General features: G+C 41.0%; 1 protein-coding gene across 2 annotated transcripts in view; it reads left to right on the forward strand.

The window, feature by feature from the left end:
* Nucleotides 1-18629, forward strand: part of SAMSN1 (SAM domain, SH3 domain and nuclear localization signals 1) — a 548989-nt gene that overhangs the window by 159186 nt on the left and 371174 nt on the right. For both annotated transcript variants that reach the window (XM_062206648.1, XM_062206649.1), the window contains exon 2: nucleotides 5367-5533. The gene's annotated coding sequence lies outside the window, so the exon portion shown is untranslated. The remainder of the gene's footprint in view (nucleotides 1-5366; nucleotides 5534-18629) is intronic.

Genomic DNA, 18629 nt, shown 5'->3' on the forward strand with positions numbered 1-18629 from the left:
TATTTCTAATACTTTTATGGTATCTTAAAACTTTTATGAAATTGAGTATAAAATTCTAATGTTTTGTGTTCTGACCTGAAAATATATGCCCCCTGTGACACTGCAGATTCATATGCTGCAAGCCTCACACCATAATTGATAATATTAGAAGGTGAAGTGTTAGCAGGTGACCGACCAGGTCATGGAGACAGAGGCCTCAGGAATGAGATCTGTGCCTTTCTAAAAGCTGCCAGGGAGTCCTTGTCCTTTCTAACATGTGAGAACATGGCATGAAGGCTCCTTCTGTGTGTAAGAAAGTGGATTTTCACCAGACACCAGATCGGTCAGCACCTTGGTTTTAGATTCCTGAGCCTCCAGAACTGTGAGAAATTTCCAGTGTTTATAAGCTAGACAGGTTAGGGCATTTTGTTACAGAATCCCCAAAAGTCTAAGACGGTTTGTTTAAGAAGAATCTTCAAGAAGTTTTGAATATACAAACTACTGTGGCTCAATCACCCTAGGTAGACTAAATAAATAAATGCTTTGGTAGCCAAACTCTCAGGTTTCTTGTCTTGGCAGAGCGGGTGATTGATGTGATCACAGACAAGTCAGTTAGCTTTTCATGCATTAGTAAAATTGGTCACAGCTTTTAACCCAGCCCCCAAATTATTAGAAAATTAGGACTATAGGTTGAAATGTTATTTTCACTGATTTGCATAGATCCATGTATAACCATCCCGATAAAGGGTGTTTATTCAAAATCTTGGAATCTACTTGAAAGAAGACAGAAGGATGGAGCCGAGGTATCATGGCAGATTGCAAAAACATAACTGTGATTTATGTGAGCCTGCATAGCTTTGTCCTTTACCGTACCTTAGCTTTCAGGGTTATCCTTCAAAACAGGGAAGAAATGCATTTTTTATTACTGGATGATTTAACCAGGAGCCAAGATTATGACTTATAACCTTGGGTTTTAAGACTTCCTATGGGCATAATTTGAGGTTGAAATTTAATAGTTTGCCTCTCTGAACCTAAAAAGAAGAGGTCTACAAGGGAAGATCTGTTTTATCTAGTATGGTTTATTCTAAAACAAACTGTTGTGCGAAGAATTGTTTCATCTAGTTGTCATCCTAGGAATGACGTCTCAGTGCCTTGTATTTGATCCAAATTATTCCTCAGTCTGTATCAGAACAGCTACCCCCAAGGAAAAGGTGCCCTTTGATACTACAAAGATAGTGAGCCCATGATGATCATTAAAAGAAATGTGCAAAAATAAAACCCTCAAGATTCTCTTAAAATACTGTGTCACTTTTCCTTTCTTTTGATTTCTTTTTCTTTTTCTGCTCTTCTTTGAAAGGGAATGAGCATTGGATGTTAATGAATGAAATTCTGAATTCATCAACATGGCTATCCTTTGAATTTTCCTTGCCCAACTATTATCTTGTTTTGACAAATTTTGATTAAAAAATATGGGAGCAGGTGTTGTGCCACCGTGGATTAAGCCATGATTCGCAAGGCTGACGTCCAATAGTGGAGTGTCAATGTTCTGGCTTCTCTGCTTCTGATCCAGCTTTCTGCTTATGCACCTGAGAAGGCAGAAGATAATGGCTCAAACACATGGGCCCTCGCCACACATGTGAGAAACTTGGGTGGAATTCCTGGCTCCCAGCATCAGCCTGGCCCAGCCCTGTGGGCATTTGGGGAGTGAACCAACAGATGGAAGTGTTCTTTCTCTCTCCCTCTATCTCTTTCTCACCCCTCCACGACACTCTTTCTTTTCTTTTTTTTTTTATTTAGTAAATTTCCAAAGTACAGTTTATGGATTACAATGACTCCCCCTCCCAATAATTTCCCTCCCACTTGCACCCCTCCCATCTCCCGCTCCCTCTCCTATTCCATTCACATCAAGATTCATTTTTTTTTTTTGACAGGCAGAGTGGACAGTAGAGGGAGACAGAGAGAAAGGTCTTCCTTTTTGCCGTTGGTTCACCCTCCAATGGCTGCCTCGGTAAGCGCGCTGCGGCTGGCGCACCGTGCTGTTCTGATGGCAGGAGCCAGGTGCTTCTCCTGGTCTCCCATGGGGTGCAGGGCCCAAGCACTTGGGCCATCCTCCACTGCACTCCCTGGCCACAGCAGAGAGCTGGCCTGGAAGAGGGGCAACCGAGACAGGATCGGTGCCCCGACCGGGACTAGAACCCGGTGTGCCGGCGCCGCAAGGCGGAGGATTAGCCTAGTGAGCCACGGCGCCAGCTTAAGATTCATTTTCAATTATCTTTATATATAGAAGATCGATTTAGTATATATTAAGTAAAGGTTTCATCAGTTTGCACCCACACAGAAACACAAAGTATAAAATACTGTTTCAGTACTAGTTATAGCATTACTTCACATTGGACAACACATTAAGGACAGATCCCACATGAGAAGTAAGTACACAGTGACTCCTGTTGCTGACTTAACAATTTGACACTCTTGTTTATGGCGTCAGAAATCTCCCTAGGCTCTAGTCATGAGTTGCCAAGGCTATGGAAGCCTCTTGAGTTCGCTGACTTTGATCTTATTCTGACAGGGTCATGGTCAACGTGGAAGTTCTCTCCTCCCTTCAGAGAAAGGTACCTCCTTCTTTGATGGCCCCATTCTTTCCACTGGGATCTCACTTGCAGAGATCTTTCATTTAGGTCTTTTTTTTTTTTTCCAGAGTGTCTTGGCTTTCCATGCCTAAAATACTCTCATGGGCTCTTCAGCCAGATCCGAATGCCTTAAGGGCTGATTCTGAGGCCAGAGTGCTATTTAGGACATCTGCCATTCTATGAGTCTGCTGTGTATCTCGCAGATACACAGCAGACTCATAGAATTGATGATGGATTGTTCTCTCCCTTTTTGATTCTATCAGTTAGTATTAGCAGACACTAGTCTTGTTTGTGTGATCCCTTTGACTCTTAGACCTATCAGTGTGATCAATTGTGAACAGAAATTGATCACTTGGACTAGTGAGATGGCATTGGTACATGCCACCTTGATGGGATTGTATTGGAATCCCCTGGCACGTTTCTAACTCCACCATTTGGGGCAAGTCCAATTGAGCATGTCCCAAATTGTACATCTCCTCCCTCTCTTATTCCCACTCTTATATTTAACAGGGATCACTTTTCAGTTAAAATTTGAGCACCTAAGAATAATTGTGTGTTAATTACAGAGTTCAACCAATAGTACTAGAACAAAAAAAATACTAAAAAATGGATAAAGTATTATATTGTACATCAATAGTCAGGACAAGAGCTGATAAAGTCACTGTTTCTCATAGTATCCATTTCACTTCAACAAGTTTCCCCTTTGGTGCTCAGTTAGTTGTCGCCAGTCAGAAAGAACATATGATATTTGTCCCTTTGGGATTGGCTTAATTCACTCAGCATAATGTTTTCCAAGTTCCTCCATCTTGTTGCGAATGACCGGGTTTCACTGTTTTTGACTGCTGTATAGTATTCTATAGAGTACATGTCCCATAGTTTTTTATCCAGTCTATTAGTGAGGGGCATTTTGGTTGGCTCCAGGCCTTAGCTATTGTGAATTGAGCTGCAATAAACATTAATGTGCAGACAGCTCTTTCATTTTCCAATTTAATTTCCTTTGGGTAAATTCCAAGGAGTGGGATGGCTGGGTTGTATGGTAGGGCTATATTCAGGTTTCTGAGGAATCTCCAAACTGACTTCCATAGTGGCTTAACCAGTTTGCATTCCAACCTACAGTGGATTAGTGTCCCTTTTTCCCCCACATCCTCTCCAGCATCTATTGTTGGTAGATTTCTGTATGTGAGCCATTCTAACTCGGGTGAGGTGAAACCTCATTGTGGTTTTGATTTGCATTTCCCTGATTGCTAGTGATCTTGAACATTTTTTCATGTGTCTGTTGGCCATTTGGATTTCCTCTTTTGAAAAATGTCTATTGAGGTCCTTGGATCATCTCTTCAGTGGGTTGTTTGTTTTGGTGTCGTGGAGTTTCTTGATTTCTTTGTAGATTCTGGTTATTAATCCTTTATCTGTAGTATAGTTTGCCAATATTTTTTCCCATTCTGTCAGTTGCCTCTTCACTTTCCTGGCTGTTTCTTTTGAAGTACAGAAACTTCTCAATTTGATGCAATCCCAAATGTTAATTTTTGCTTTGACTGCCTGTGCTTCTGGGGTCTTTTCCAAGAAGTCTTTGCCTGTACCTATATCTTGCAGGGTTTCTCCAATGTTCTCTAATAATTTGATGGTGTCGGGTTGTAGATTTAAGTCTTTAATCCATGTTGAATGAATTTTTGTGTAAGGTGAAAGGTAGGGGTCTTGCTTCATGATTCTGCACGTGGAAATCCAATTTTCCTAGCATCATTTATTGAATAGGAGACCTCGAATAGCTAAAGCAATCTTGTACAACAAAAACAAAGCTGGAGGCATCACAATACCAGATTTCAGGACATACTACAGGGCAGTTGTTATCAAAACAGCATGGTACTGGTACAGAAACAGATGGATATACCAATGGAACAAAATAGAAACAGCAGAAATCAATGCAAACATTTATAGCCAACTTATATTTGATCAAGGATCCAAAAACAATCTCTGGAGTAAGGACAATCTATTTGACACTCTGCCTTTCAAATACATAAATCTTAAAAAGTATTAAAAGGAAAATGAATGGAAGTTAAATCAGTCACTTTTATGGCACTAAATTTTAATTAAAGATTTACTTTCTACTTTTTGAGCATTAATTAAGCCTATCATTACAAAGTAAATTGAAAGTATGTTATTGCAATAATGGAAAACAATAGAAAGGAGGGAGAGAGGTTTGAGGGAGGGAGACGAGTATGGTTATCTTCTTAGAATTGGGTCTATGAAATACATGAATTCTGTTCTCTTCATATTAATAAAAAATAAAGGGGAAAAGATGTCTAGTCTTTTTCAGATATAAGCGATTCATATCCATATCCAATTACATGGAGCCTTAGTGGCAGGAGGTTGCTTATAGTTTTTCCCTATTTCCTCTCTTCACCCTCAATATTCCTTCTTTACTCTCAGTATAATTTTCAATATTTTGTGCTGAAGTCCTTTTAAGAAAAACACAACAACCTTATACTAAACCAATCACAAAGTACTTCAAAGAGTTCTGGAAAGTGAAATTAAAAGATAATACACATTTTCCTTTAGCTTTCTGAAGCACCCTCACATGCTGAAAAGGGGCCTAAAAAATTGTGATAAAGTGATTGTGCTAATGGAGGTCATTTTCCACGCCTCTGTTCCATGCACTTTGGTAGTGACCTACCATCTTCACCCTGATCCTAACTTGGTCGAATGAGGTTGTAGCAGAACTCAAGCAAGAAGGCTGAGAATCGGTTCTGTGTCCCTTTGTAGATCCCTGCCACTGCCGTGAGAACATGCCAGGACATTTTTGCAGGAGAAAAGGAAGAGGGGTTCAGTGAAGGAAAGCTGAGCTCTCCCAGTGATGTCATCAAAATTAGCTAATTGCAGCTAACCAGCCAACTGATAGCAGAGGCGTGAGTGGGATCAGCTGACATCAGGTAAGTGTGATCAGAACTGCTCAGCCCCAACATCACCTGAAAGAAAATAAAGAAATGCTATTGTCTTTGGACATTACGTTCAGAGTGGTTGATTCGAAGCAATAGTTGATTGGTAAAGGATTCTTTGTCCCAGATTTCTCGTATTAGGGATCAGGAAATTGAGGTTGGGATTAACAGTCCCCCTAACTTTATAATGCAACCAAACTTCCCAGATTTGAAGTGGAGGAAACTAGTTTTGAAATTTGTAAAAGCCAGAAGTAATTATTGACAATTTTCTCAACCCTTACCAGCTAATTCCAAATAATAGTGTGCTAAACAATGCTTCCTGGAATTATTTTCATTCGTGTTACGGTTAAGCTTAAAGATTTGCCAAGGCCAACCTACGTACTGCATCACAGAAATTATCATTCTCATGGAGTTACTCTCTCTGGCAATAGACAAGCTTCATTTGATGTGCTGAATTTGTAGTGGCTTTTGCTGCTCGAGGGGGTTAACCCTGTGAAACCTAAGTGTCCCTTGAGGACTGGACTGGTTTCCAATCGAATTCCAGTTGCAATTCAAATTGTTGTTCACATGTAACAACCACAGAATGTTAATTTGTGACTTCTCCAAAACTCCAACTGCAAATAAAATCCTAAACTTTGAAAGCATAGTTAAGGTTACTCTAGAAAATATGTAAAAGTAAAAGTATGGATTAGGAAATTTAAATCTAAACCATATAGCTGTTGTGGAATCTTATTTGAATGACATTTGGTTTGAGAAGCATGTAGATGCAGACTGGTTTGCTGTTCTAATGGTTTTGTGTTTAATATGATTTCCTTTAATTCAACAGAAATCTTGTTTTGATATGATTTAATATACTAATATAGTGGTTTATTAACGATGTAAATATTTTTAGTCTTTTTAAGGTTCTTAGAGATGGGATGGGCAACAATTAACGCTCCTCAAGTGAATTTTTCTTCATCTTGGTGCTGATTTGGCTTTAAGAACTAGGTTTTCGGCCAGCGCCGTGGCTCAACAGGCTAATCCTCCGCCTTGCGGCGCCGGCACACCGGGTTCTAGTCCCGGTCGGGGCACCGGATTCTGTCCCGGTTGCCCCTCTTCTAGGCCAGCTCTCTGCTGTGGCCAGGGAGTGCAGTGGAGGATGGCCCAAATCCTTGGGCCCTGCACCCACATGGGAGACCAGGATAAGCACCTGGCTCCTGCCATCGGATCAGCGCGGTGCACCGCAGCGCGCCTACCGTGGCGGCCATTGCAGGGTGAACCAATGGCAAAGGAAGACCTTTCTCTCTGTCTCTCTCTCACTGTCCACTCTGCCTGTCAAAATAAATAAATAAATAAAAGAACTAGGTTTTCAAAACATATGGCACTGGAATTGATTCACTCCAATTATCATTAATTTATTGAGTGTGTGCTTTTATGCCACTGTTGTAGTGTCACTAGTTGACTACAATAAATCCATAGGAGCTTTGAAGAAAGTTGATTTCTCTTCCTCTATCAGCCTAGGTTAGTGTGTATGTGTGTGTGTGTGTGTGTGTAAGAGCGAGAGAGGGGAAAGATTTAAGGATTTATGAATAAAATGTAAAAAAAAATAGTTTTGGGGGCTGGCACTGTGGTGTAGCAGGTAGAGCTGACACCTGCAAGTGCTGGCATCCCATATAGGTGCCGGTTCTAGTCCCAGCTGCTCCACTTTTGATCCAGCTTCCTGCTGTGGCCTGGGAAAGCAGTGGAAGATGGCCCAAGTCCTTGGGCCCCTGCACCAACATGGGAGACCCAGAAGAAGCTCCTGGCTTCTGGCTTCAGATTGGCTCAACTCCAGCAGTAGTGGCCATCTGAGGAGTGAACCAGCAGATGGAAGACCCTTCTGTCTCTCTCTCTGCCTCTGCCTCTTTATAACTCTGCCTTTCAAATAAATAAATCTTTGATTACATTGTTCCTTGTCATAGGTCACTGAGTCTTCCAATGAGAGAGCAATTCTTCCACACATATGGTAAGTGTAATAAAAGCCTCCAAGTCTTGATTTCAAATCTCTGTTTTTCTCCTACTTTTATTTCTTCCCCCTAAAACTTTGATATTCATTAGGAAGAAGAAATGACTTAGAGGCCTTGCTAAGAAAATACTACACTTAAAGGTATAACTACTTTTAGAATGAAACTGTCCCTGTAAGCTAAGCTTTAGATTAGTTTCTGTGTATGTGTAAATGTAGTAATTTGTAAATACCTCTTAGGAACATTTTTTTAAAAAAGAATTATTGATTTATTTGAAAGGCAGTGTTAGAATGAGAGAGGGAGAAACAGAGAAAGAGATCTTCCATCTTCTGGTTCACTCCCTAAATGGCCACAGAGGCCGGAGCTGGGCCTCTCTAAGGCCAGGAGCCAGAAGCTTCCTCCATGTCTCCCACATGGGTTCAGGGGCCCAAGCACTTAGGCCATTCTCCACTGCTTTTCCAGGCCATTAGTAGGGAGCTCGATCAGAAGTGGAGCAGCTAGAATTCAAACCAGTACCTAGGGGCATAATAATGAGTAGATCCAAGAGAAACTACTTTAAAAAAGAAATATCTCTCACAAATTTGTATTCTTCACAATTAACAAATTAAAATCTATATTTTACTATTGCTTAGTTCTGATGCTGCTTTTTAAAATTAATTAATTCATCTGAAATGCAGAGTGAGAGAGAGAGAGAGATCTTCCATCTGCTGGTTCACTACCCAAATGGACACAATGACAGGAGCTGGGAAGATTGAAAGCCAGGAGCCAAGAGCTTCATCTGGGTCTCCCACGTGGGAGCAGGGGCCAAAGCTCTTGGGCCATCCTCTACTACTTTCCTATATTCATTAGCAGGGAGCTGAATTGGATGTGAAGCAGCAGGGGTTTGAAATGTTGCCCATATGGGACGCCAGCACCTGCTAAGCCACAGTACTAGCTCCTACTATTTTTTCTAAAGAATTATCTGAAAGGCAGAGTCGCCGGTGCCGTGGCTCAACAGGCTAATCCTCCGCCTTGCGGCGCCGGCACACCGGGTTCTAGTCCCGGTCGGGGCACCGATCCTGTCCCGGTTGCCCCTCTTCCAGGCCAGCTCTCTGCTGTGGCCAGGGAGTGCAGTGGAGGATAGCCCAAGTGTTTGGGCTCTGCACCCCATGGGAGACCAGGAGAAGCACCTGGCTCCTGCCATCGGAACAGCGCGGTGCGCCGGCCGCAGCGCGCCAGCCGCGGCGGCCATTGGAGGGTGAACCAACGGCAAAAGGAAGACCTTTCTCTCTGTCTCTCTCTCTCTCACTGTCCACTCTGCCTGTCAAAAAAAAAAAAAAAAAAAAAAAAAAAAGAAAGGCAGAGTCACAGAAAGAGAGGAACACACACACATACACACACACACACACAGTGAGAGAGAAAGAGGGAGTTTTCATCTGCTGGTTTACTCGCCAAATGCCTGCAATGGCCAGGGCTGGACCTAGCCAAAACAAGGAACCAGGAACTCCATTTAGGTCTTCCAAGTGGGTGGCAGGGACCCAAGCACTTGGGCTATCTTCCAGTGCTTTCCCAGGTGCATTAGCAGGAGCTGGATCGGAAGTGGAACAGTCAGGACTCGAACCAGCACTCTGACATGGGATATTGCTGTTGCATGCAGGGGTGAGTGGCAGTGGGGAAAAGAAGGAGCAGGTTAACCTGCTGCAACAAAATCCGGGTCTGTTACTCCAAAACTTTAATTTTCCTTTTTCTTACTATCTTTGTGCCAATTAGAAAGGAAAACACAATCATGTTGGAGCAACATGAAAAATGAAGAGAGAAAAAAATCTCAAACCAAACCGAACCTCTAATGTGTTAGTTGTCTATCGCTGTGTAATCAATTATCCACAGCTGACTTAAAACACACATTCACTCCAGGGCCTTTGCTCACACCCTTTATTCTACCCGAAATACTCTTTTTATACCAACTTTGGCCTGGCTGTCTCTTTTTCATTGTGACTGCCATCTCCTCAGAGAGTCCTTAGGAGACCACTCTAGGGAGCTCCTTTGTCACTGCAACCTATTCTGTTCCTTCAAATGCTCATGGCAAGCTACAGTTCTATTGGGTGTTTGTTTACCTATTTACTGTCAACCTCAAGTAGGTGTGGACCTCCTTCATTCTGTTCACCTAATGCCTACAACCATGCCTGTTCTAAACAAGGCACCACTCAAGAACTGCTTGTGCAATCAATAAAGTTCGCTTGAATTGAATAAAAAAAAATGGCACACATTTAGTATCTCACTGTTTCTTTAGGGCAGAAGTTTAGGTATCTTCTGCTGAGGATCCTCCATGGGATATAGTCATGCCATTTGGTGCTGTGTTCTCATCTCAAGGCTCAGCTGAGGCTGGGTTCACTTCTAAGCTCACTCATGTGACTGTTGGCAGAATTCAATTCATGGCAGACTCTTGGTATCAGGGTCTGAGCTCTTTGTTGACTTTGGCTGGAGACTAGCCTCTGTTCCCTGCAACATGGCTTCTTCAATATGGCAGCTTGCTTTCTCAGTGCTAGGAAGGTAGAGAGAATCTGTACGTAAGAAGAAAGTCAATCTTTTATAACCCAAGGTTGAAGAGATAAGCCATCATGTATGCTCTATTCTAGTTTTTAGAAGCACCTCACTTGATCCAGGCCATGCTGAAGGGAAAGAGGTCATACAATGGTGTGAATCTATACAGGAAGTGGGAATCAGTAGGGCTGGTCTTAGAAGTCTGCCTACCACAGCTAGAACTGGCCAGTTGTTATTGTCTTAATGTCATCTCTCTTCCATGTAAATATTTCATTAAATGTAAGTTTTAGTGTCCACTACATTTAATTACATATACTGTAATGTGACAGTCTAGTGAGAATGTTGAGAATACGCAGGAAGAAATTACACAAAATTTGCATGAGGCAATTAAACCATTCATCTCTAGTGTTCTCTAATGGGGTTAGTGTCCACTGGGGTATTAATGGGCTGGTTTCACACTGTCTGTGAGTGATTCTCTTCTATAAAGAGAAAAGATGCACTGTCAAATAAGACAGAAAACAGAAATACTAGGGAAATAAAAGATTTGCTAAGGCCTGATGGAATTTGAATCTGTAACTGATGTTTCGTACAATATTGGAAAAACAAATTTCTTAAATTCTTCGTATATACAGTTTACTATAATTAGAACCATATAAATAATTAATAAATATTCTTTACATAATATCTAAATGTGAAGAATTTCAGCTATTGAGAGCTCTCTGTAACTAACAATATAGGCTTTGATGATATCAGGAGCAGAAAATCCCAACACAGACTGGCACGGAAGAGCAGATCCAAAACTGAAAGGGGAATCTAGAGCACATGGGGGGAGGCATTTTTTTGTGTTTACTGACAAGGTTTTCACCCACTCACCATTATGAGACAGGTAGACGTTAACAGTGTTCAGTATCATCCACTTCTTCCTACTCTCCAGCTCTTTCTCAGGTAGGCAGTATCATGTGACTTTCTGGTTAATGTATACACAACAGAATCCAAGTATACATGAATAGGTCTGAGATTTCCATGTACCCTCTTCGCTTGCTCTTAGGGCCAGGGATATTTCAAATGATAGTCTCTCTCTGTCTCTTTTTTAAAGATTTATTTATTTATTTGGGAGGCAGAGTTACAGAAAGGCAGTGGCAGAGAGAGAGAGAAGTCTTCCATCCACTGGTTCACTCCTCAAATGGCCGCAACATCCAGAGCTGGGCCGATCCAAAGCCAGGAGCCAGGAGCTTCTTCCAGGTCTTCCACGTGGGTGCAGGGGCCCAAGGACCTGGGCCATCTTCCACTGCTTTCCCAGGCCACAGTAGAGAGCTGGATTGGAAGTGAAGCAGCCAGATCTCAAACACATATGGGATGCCGGCAGTATGGGCAGCAGCTTTACCTGCTACACCACAGTGCCAGCCCCATGATAGTTTCTCTTAATCTTAGTCTTTTACTAACTAAAGAAAGGCCCCTGCCATGACATTGATGAACTTGGAGATTGTGGTAACACTTTGTATGATAAGACACTTTGTCTCTTTCCTATTGCTATTGTAACAAATTACTACAAACTAAGTGGATTACACCAAAACAAATATATAATCTTATAGTAATGAAGGTTGGAGGTTCTAAAGTCATAGGAAAGAATCACAGTTTAGGGTATTATATAAATTATCTAAAAGGAGTGAAACCATCTTTTAAAATTCTACTTAATGGGTTGAGTAGTTACATTTTATTTATTAGATTTTACCTATCTAGTAAAAAAGACTTCTTGAAATTTCTGGTCAGGGGGCGGAGCCAAGATGGCGGATAGTGAGGACGTGTGCCTTAGTTTGGGAAAATAAACTTTCATAAAAGTGGAACTACTGTAGCCTCAGGAAAAGACTCAAGAAAAAAAACTGCAGAGGAAACGCTTCCGGATCTTGTGGATGAGACACAGGACTTACAGGGAACCCACCGCGTGGAAAACCAACCGAGACAAGCCGAGCGGCAGCTGCGGGAGCGGAGCCAGAGCCACAGAATCTCGCCAGCGCGGGAACGGAGGACGGTAAGACAAAGACCTGAGAAGTCCGAGACATTGGGGGGAGGGGGAACAGAGGCCTCTCCCTTCACTCACCAAGCAAAACAAAGAGCACCGCGATTTTACATATGTAAAGCTCAGCCAAACTCAGTATCTTTAGCGAAACTGGAGAACACATTGAGGGCTGCATAAAGTCTGTGTATGGTCCCAGGGGTAGATCAAACGAATACTCACAGAGGCTAGATTTCAACTACCCTCAACTCTACTCCCAACTGAGTCAAAAGAAAAAAAAAAAAAAAAAAGAGAGAGAGAGAGAGAGAGAGCATCCCAGCAAGGAGCAAGTATTCTGGGAGAGTCGCTCTTTACACAGCCTTAAACCTCAAGAAACAAGCATAGCTCTCTGGCCACACCCATCACAGCCCCTAAGGCTCCAACAAAACAGACAGCTCACTTAGAGGCATAGTATAACGAGAGAAAAAAAACAAAAACAAAAACAAAAACAAAAACACCACAAATTATCTCTAACATGCCAAGCAAGAAACATAGAAGCGGAGGTACCAAAGATAAGGATAGCACTATGACGCCCCCAAGTGAACAAGACACGCCAATGCAAGATTATGAAGATAAAGAGTTAGAGCAAATGCACGAAGCAGATTGCAAAAATTTCATAAGAACATTAAGAAGTTCTCAAAAACAAATTCTTGAACTACAGAAATCCTTAATGGACAAGATAGAAAATCTCTCCCGTGAAAATGAAATATTAAGGAGGAATCAAAATGAAATGAAAAAATTAGTGGAACAGGAAACTGCGATACTGGCAAAAAACATCAATGAAATGAAGAACTCAATAGATCAAATGGCAAACACATTAGAGAGCCTTAAAAACAGAATGGATGAAGCAGAAGAGAGAATATCGGAATTAGAAGACAGAGAACAGGAAAGGAAACAGTCAAATCAAAGAAAAGAAGAAGAAATCAGAAATCTAAAAAATACTGTCAGGAATCTACAGGATACTATTAAAAAACCCAACATTCGGGTTCTAGGAGTTCCTGAAGGCATGGAAAGGGAGAAAGGATTAGAAGGCCTTTTTAGTGAGATACTAGCAGAAAATTTCCCAGGTTTGGAGAAGGACAGAGACATCCTAGTACAGGAAGCTCAGAGAACCCCTAATAAACATGATCAAAAGAGATCCTCACCACGACACGTCGTAATCAAACTCACCACAGTGAAACACAAAGAAAAGATCCTAAAATGTGCAAGAGAGAAACGCCAGATTACTCTCAGAGGATCTCCAATTAGACTTACAGCTGATTTCTCATCAGAAACCCTACAAGCCAGGAGAGAATGGCGAGATATAGCCCAGGTACTAAGAGAGAAAAACTGCCAGCCCAGAATATTATATCCTGCAAAGCTCTCATTTGTGAATGAAGGTGAAATTAAGACCTTTCACAGCAAACAGAAATTGAAAGAATTTGTCGCCACTCGTCCAGCCCTGCAAACGATGCTTAAAGATGTGTTACATACAGAAACACAGAAACACGGTCACCAATATGAAAGAAAGTAAAGGAAAGAAACCTCAGAGCAAAAGATCACAGGAATCTCAAACCAGATATTAGAAAATATCTTTGGCAAATGGCAGGGCAAAGTTACTCCTTCTCAATAGTCACATTGAATGTTAATGGCTTGAACTGTCCAGTTAAAAGACACCGATTGGCCGATTGGGTTAAGGAACAAAACCCATCCTTTTGCTGCTTACAAGAAACCCATCTATCCAACAATGATCCATACAGGCTGAGAGTGAAAGGCTGGAAAAAGATATACCATGCCAACAGAAATGAAAAGAGAGCGGGCGTAGCCATCTTAATATCGGACAACATAAACTTTACCACAAAGACTGTTAGGAGAGACAAAGAGGGGCACTATATAATGATTAAGGGATCCATTCAACAGGAAGATATAACGATTCTCAACGTATATGCACCTAATTACAGGGCACCAGCTTATTTAAAAGACTTGTTAAGGGACTTAAAGGGAGACTTAGACCCCAATACAATAGTACTGGGGGACTTCAATACTCCACTCTCAGAGATAGACAGATCAACAGTACAGAAGATCAACAAGGAGACAGTAGCTTTAAATGACACTATAGCCCAAATGGATCTAACAGACATCTACAGAACATTTCATCCTACATCTAAGGACTTTACATTCTTCTCAGCAGTACATGGAACCCTCTCTAGGATTGACCACATACTAGGCCATAAAGCAAGTCTCAGCAAATTCAAAAGAATTAGAATCATACCATGCAGCTTCTCAGACCACAAAGGAATGAAATTGGAAATTGGCAACTCAGGAATCCCTAGAGCACGTGCAAACACATGGAGATTGAACAACATGCTCCTGGATGAACAATGGGTCATAGAAGAAATTAAAAGAGAAATCAAAAATTTTCTGGAAGTAAATGAGGATAACAGCACAACATACCAAAACCTATGGGATACAACAAAAGCAGTGTTAAGAGGAAAGTTTATATCAATAGGTGCCTACATCAAGAAATTGGAAAGGCACCAAATAGATGAGCTTTCAAGCCATCTCAAGGATCTAGAAAATCTGCAGCAAACCAAACCCAAACCCAGTAGGAGAAGAGAAATAATTAAAATCAGAGAAGAAATCAACAGGATTGAATCCAAAAAAACATTACAAAAAATCAGCCAAACGAGGAGCTGGTTTTTTGAAAAAATAAAATTGACACCCCATTGGCCCAACTAACTAAAAAAAGAAGAGAAAAGACCCAAATCAATAGGATCAGAGATGAAATGGGAAACGTAACAACAGACGCCACAGAAATAAAAAGAATCATCAGAAATTACTACAAGGACTTGTATGCCAGCAAACAGGGAAATATATCAGAAATGGACAGATTCTTGGACACATACAACCTCCCTAAATTGAGCCAGGAAGACATAGAAAACCTAAACAGACCAATAACTGACACAGAAATTGAAACAGTAATAAAGGCCCTCCCAACAAAGAAAAGCCCAGGGCCAGACGGATTCACTGCTGAGTTCTACCAGACATTTAGAGAAGAACTAACTCCAATTCTTCTCAAACTATTCAGAGCAATCGAAAAAGAGGGAATCCTCCCAAATTCTTTCTATGACGCAACCATCACCTTAATTCCTAAGCCAGAAAGAGACGCAACATTGAAAGAAAATTACAGACCAATATCCCTGATGAACATAGATGCAAAAATTCTCAATAAAATTCTGGCCAATAGAATGCAACAACACATCAGAAAGATCATCCACCCAGACCAAGTGGGATTCATCCCTGGTATGCAGGGATGGTTCAACATTCGCAAAACAATCAATGTAATACACTACATTAACAGACTGCAGAAGAAAAACCATATGATTCTCTCAATAGACGCAGAGAAAGCATTTGATAAAACACAACACCCTTTCATGATGAAAACTCTAAGCAAACTGGGCATGGAAGGAACATTCCTTAATACAATCAAAGCAATATATGAAAAACCCACGGCCAACATCCTATTGAATGGGGAAAAGTTGGAAGCATTTCCACTGAAATCTGGTACCAGACAGGGATGCCCTCTCTCACCACTGCTATTCAATATAGTTCTGGAAGTTTTGGCCAGAGCTATTAGGCAAGAAAAAGAAATTAAAGGGATACAAATCGGGAAGGACGAACTCAAACTATCCCTCTTTGCAGATGATATGATTCTTTATTTAGGGGACCCAAAGAACTCTACTAAGAGACTGCTGGAACTCATCGAAGAGTTTGGCAAAGTAGCAGGATATAAAATCAATGCACAAAAATCAACAGCCTTTGTATACACAGGCAATGCCACGGCTGAGGAAGAACTTCTAAAATCAATCCCATTCACAATAGCTACAAAAACAATCAAATACCTTGGAATAAACTTAACCAAGGACATTAAAGATCTCTATGATGAAAACTACAAAACCTTACAGAAAGAAATAGAAGAGGATACCAAAAAATGGAGAAATCTTCCATGCTCATGGATTGGAAGAATCAATATCATCAAAATGTCTATCCTCCCAAAAGCAATTTATACATTCAATGCAATACCCATCAAGATCCCGAAGAGCTTCTTCTCAGATCTAGAAAAAATGATGCTGAAATTCATATGGAGACACAGAAGACCTCGAATAGCCAAAGCAATCCTGTACAACAAAAACAAAGCCGGAGGCATCACAATACCTGATTTTAGGACATACTACAGGGCAGTTGTTATCAAAACAGCATGGTACTGGTACAGAAACAGATGGATAGACCAATGGAACAGAATAGAAACACCAGAAATCAATCCAAACATCTACAGCCAACTTATATTTGACCAAAGATCCAAATCTAATCCCTGGAATAAGGACAGTCTATTCAATAAATGGTGCTGGGAAAATTGGATTTCCACGTGCAGAAGCTTGAAGCAAGACCCATACCTATCACCTTACACAAAAATTCACTCAACATGGATTAAAGACTTAAATCTACGACCCGAAACCATCAAATTATTAGAGAGCATTGGAGAAACCCTGCAAGATATAGGCACAGGCAAAGACTTCCTGGAAAATACTCCAACAGCACAGGCAGTCAAAACCAAAATTAACATTTGGGATTGCATCAAATTGAGAAGTTTCTGTACTTCGAAAGAAACAGTCAGGAAAGTGAAGAGGCAACCAACAGAATGGGAAAAAATATTCGCAAACTACACTACAGATAAAGGATTGATAACCAGAATCTACAAAGAAATCAAGAAAATCCACAACAACAAAACAAACAACCCACTTAAGAGATGGGCCAAGGACCTCAATAGACATTTTTCGAAAGAGGAAATCCAAATGGCCAACAGACACATGAAAAAATGTTCAAGATCACTAGCAATCAGAGAAATGCAAATCAAAACCACAATGAGGTTCCATCTCACCCCGGTGAGAATAGCTCACATTCAGAAATCTACCAACAACAGATGCTGGAGAGGATGTGGGGAAAAAGGGACACTAACCCACTGTTGGTGGGAATGCAAACTGGTTAAGCCACTATGGAAGTCTGTCTGGAGATTCCTCAGAAACCTGAACATAACCCTACCATACAACCCAGCCATCCCACTCCTTGGAATTTACCCAAAGGAATTTAATTTGGCAAATAAAAAAGCCATCTGCACCTTAATGTTTATTGCAGCTCAATTCACAATAACTAAGACCTGGAACCAACCCAAATGCCCATCAACAGTAGACTGGATAAAGAAATTGTGGGACATGTACTCCATAGAATACTATACAGCAGTAAGAAACAATGAAACCCAGTCATTTGCAACAAGATGGAGCAATCTGGAAAACATCATGCTGAGTGAATTGAGCCAGTCCCAAAGAGAGAAATATCATTTGTTTTCCCTGATCGGTGACAACTGAGCGCCAAAGAGAAAACCTGTTAAGTGAAATGGACACTATAAGCAACAATGAACTGATCAGCTCCTGTCCTGACTTTAGATGTACAATGTAATACTCTATCCTTTTTAGTATTTGTTGTTGTTGTTGTTGTTCTAGTACTATTGGTTGAACTCAGTAATTAACACACAATTATTCTCAGGTGTTTAAATTTTAACTGAAAAGTGATCCCTGTTAAATCTAAGAGTGGAAAAAGAGAGGGAGGAAATGAACAATTAGGAACATGCTCAATCGGACTGGCCGTAAATGGTGGAGTCAGAAATGTGCAGGGGATTCCAACACAATTCCATCAAGATGGCATGTACCAATGCCATCGCACTAGTCCAAGTAATCAATTTCAGCTCACAATTGATAGCTCCGATAGGTCTAAGAGTCAAAGAGATCACACAAACAAGACAAGTATCTCCTAATACTAACTGATAGAATCAAAAAGGGAGAGAAAGATCCAACATGGGAAGTGGGATACACAGCAGACTCATAGGATGGCAGATGTCCTAGACAGCACTCCGGCCTCAGAATCAGCCCTCAAGGCATTCAGATCTGGCTGAAGAGCCCATGAGAGTATAGCAGGCATGGAAAGCCAAGATATCATGGAAAAAAAAAAAAAAGACCTAAATGAATGATCTCTGTGAGTGAGATCCCAGTGGAAAGAACGGGGCCTTCAAAGAAGGAGGTACCCTTCTCCGAAGGGAGGAGAGAACCTCCACTTTGACTATGACCCTATCGGAACAATATCAAAGTCAGTGAACTCTAAAGGCTTCCATAGCCCTGGCAACTCATGACTAGAGCCCAGGGAGATTACTGACGCCATGAACAGGAGTGTCAAATTGTTAAGTCAGCAACAGGAGTCACTGTGTACTTACACCCCATGCGGGATCTGTCCCTAATGTGTCGTCTAAAGCCAAGTGATGCTAGGACTGGTACTGAAACAGTATTTTTATACTTTGCGTTTCTGTGTGGGCGCAGACTGATGAGGTCTTTGCTAATTATATACTGAAGTGATCTTCTGTATATAAAGAGAATTGGAAATGAAAAAAAAAAAACAACCTGGTGTTAAAATGGAAATGGCATAGAAAATTAATTATTTTGAAAAAAAA

This window comes from Lepus europaeus, chromosome 2 (assembly GCF_033115175.1).
Source record: "Lepus europaeus isolate LE1 chromosome 2, mLepTim1.pri, whole genome shotgun sequence".
NCBI classification, from domain to species: Eukaryota; Metazoa; Chordata; class Mammalia; order Lagomorpha; family Leporidae; genus Lepus; species Lepus europaeus.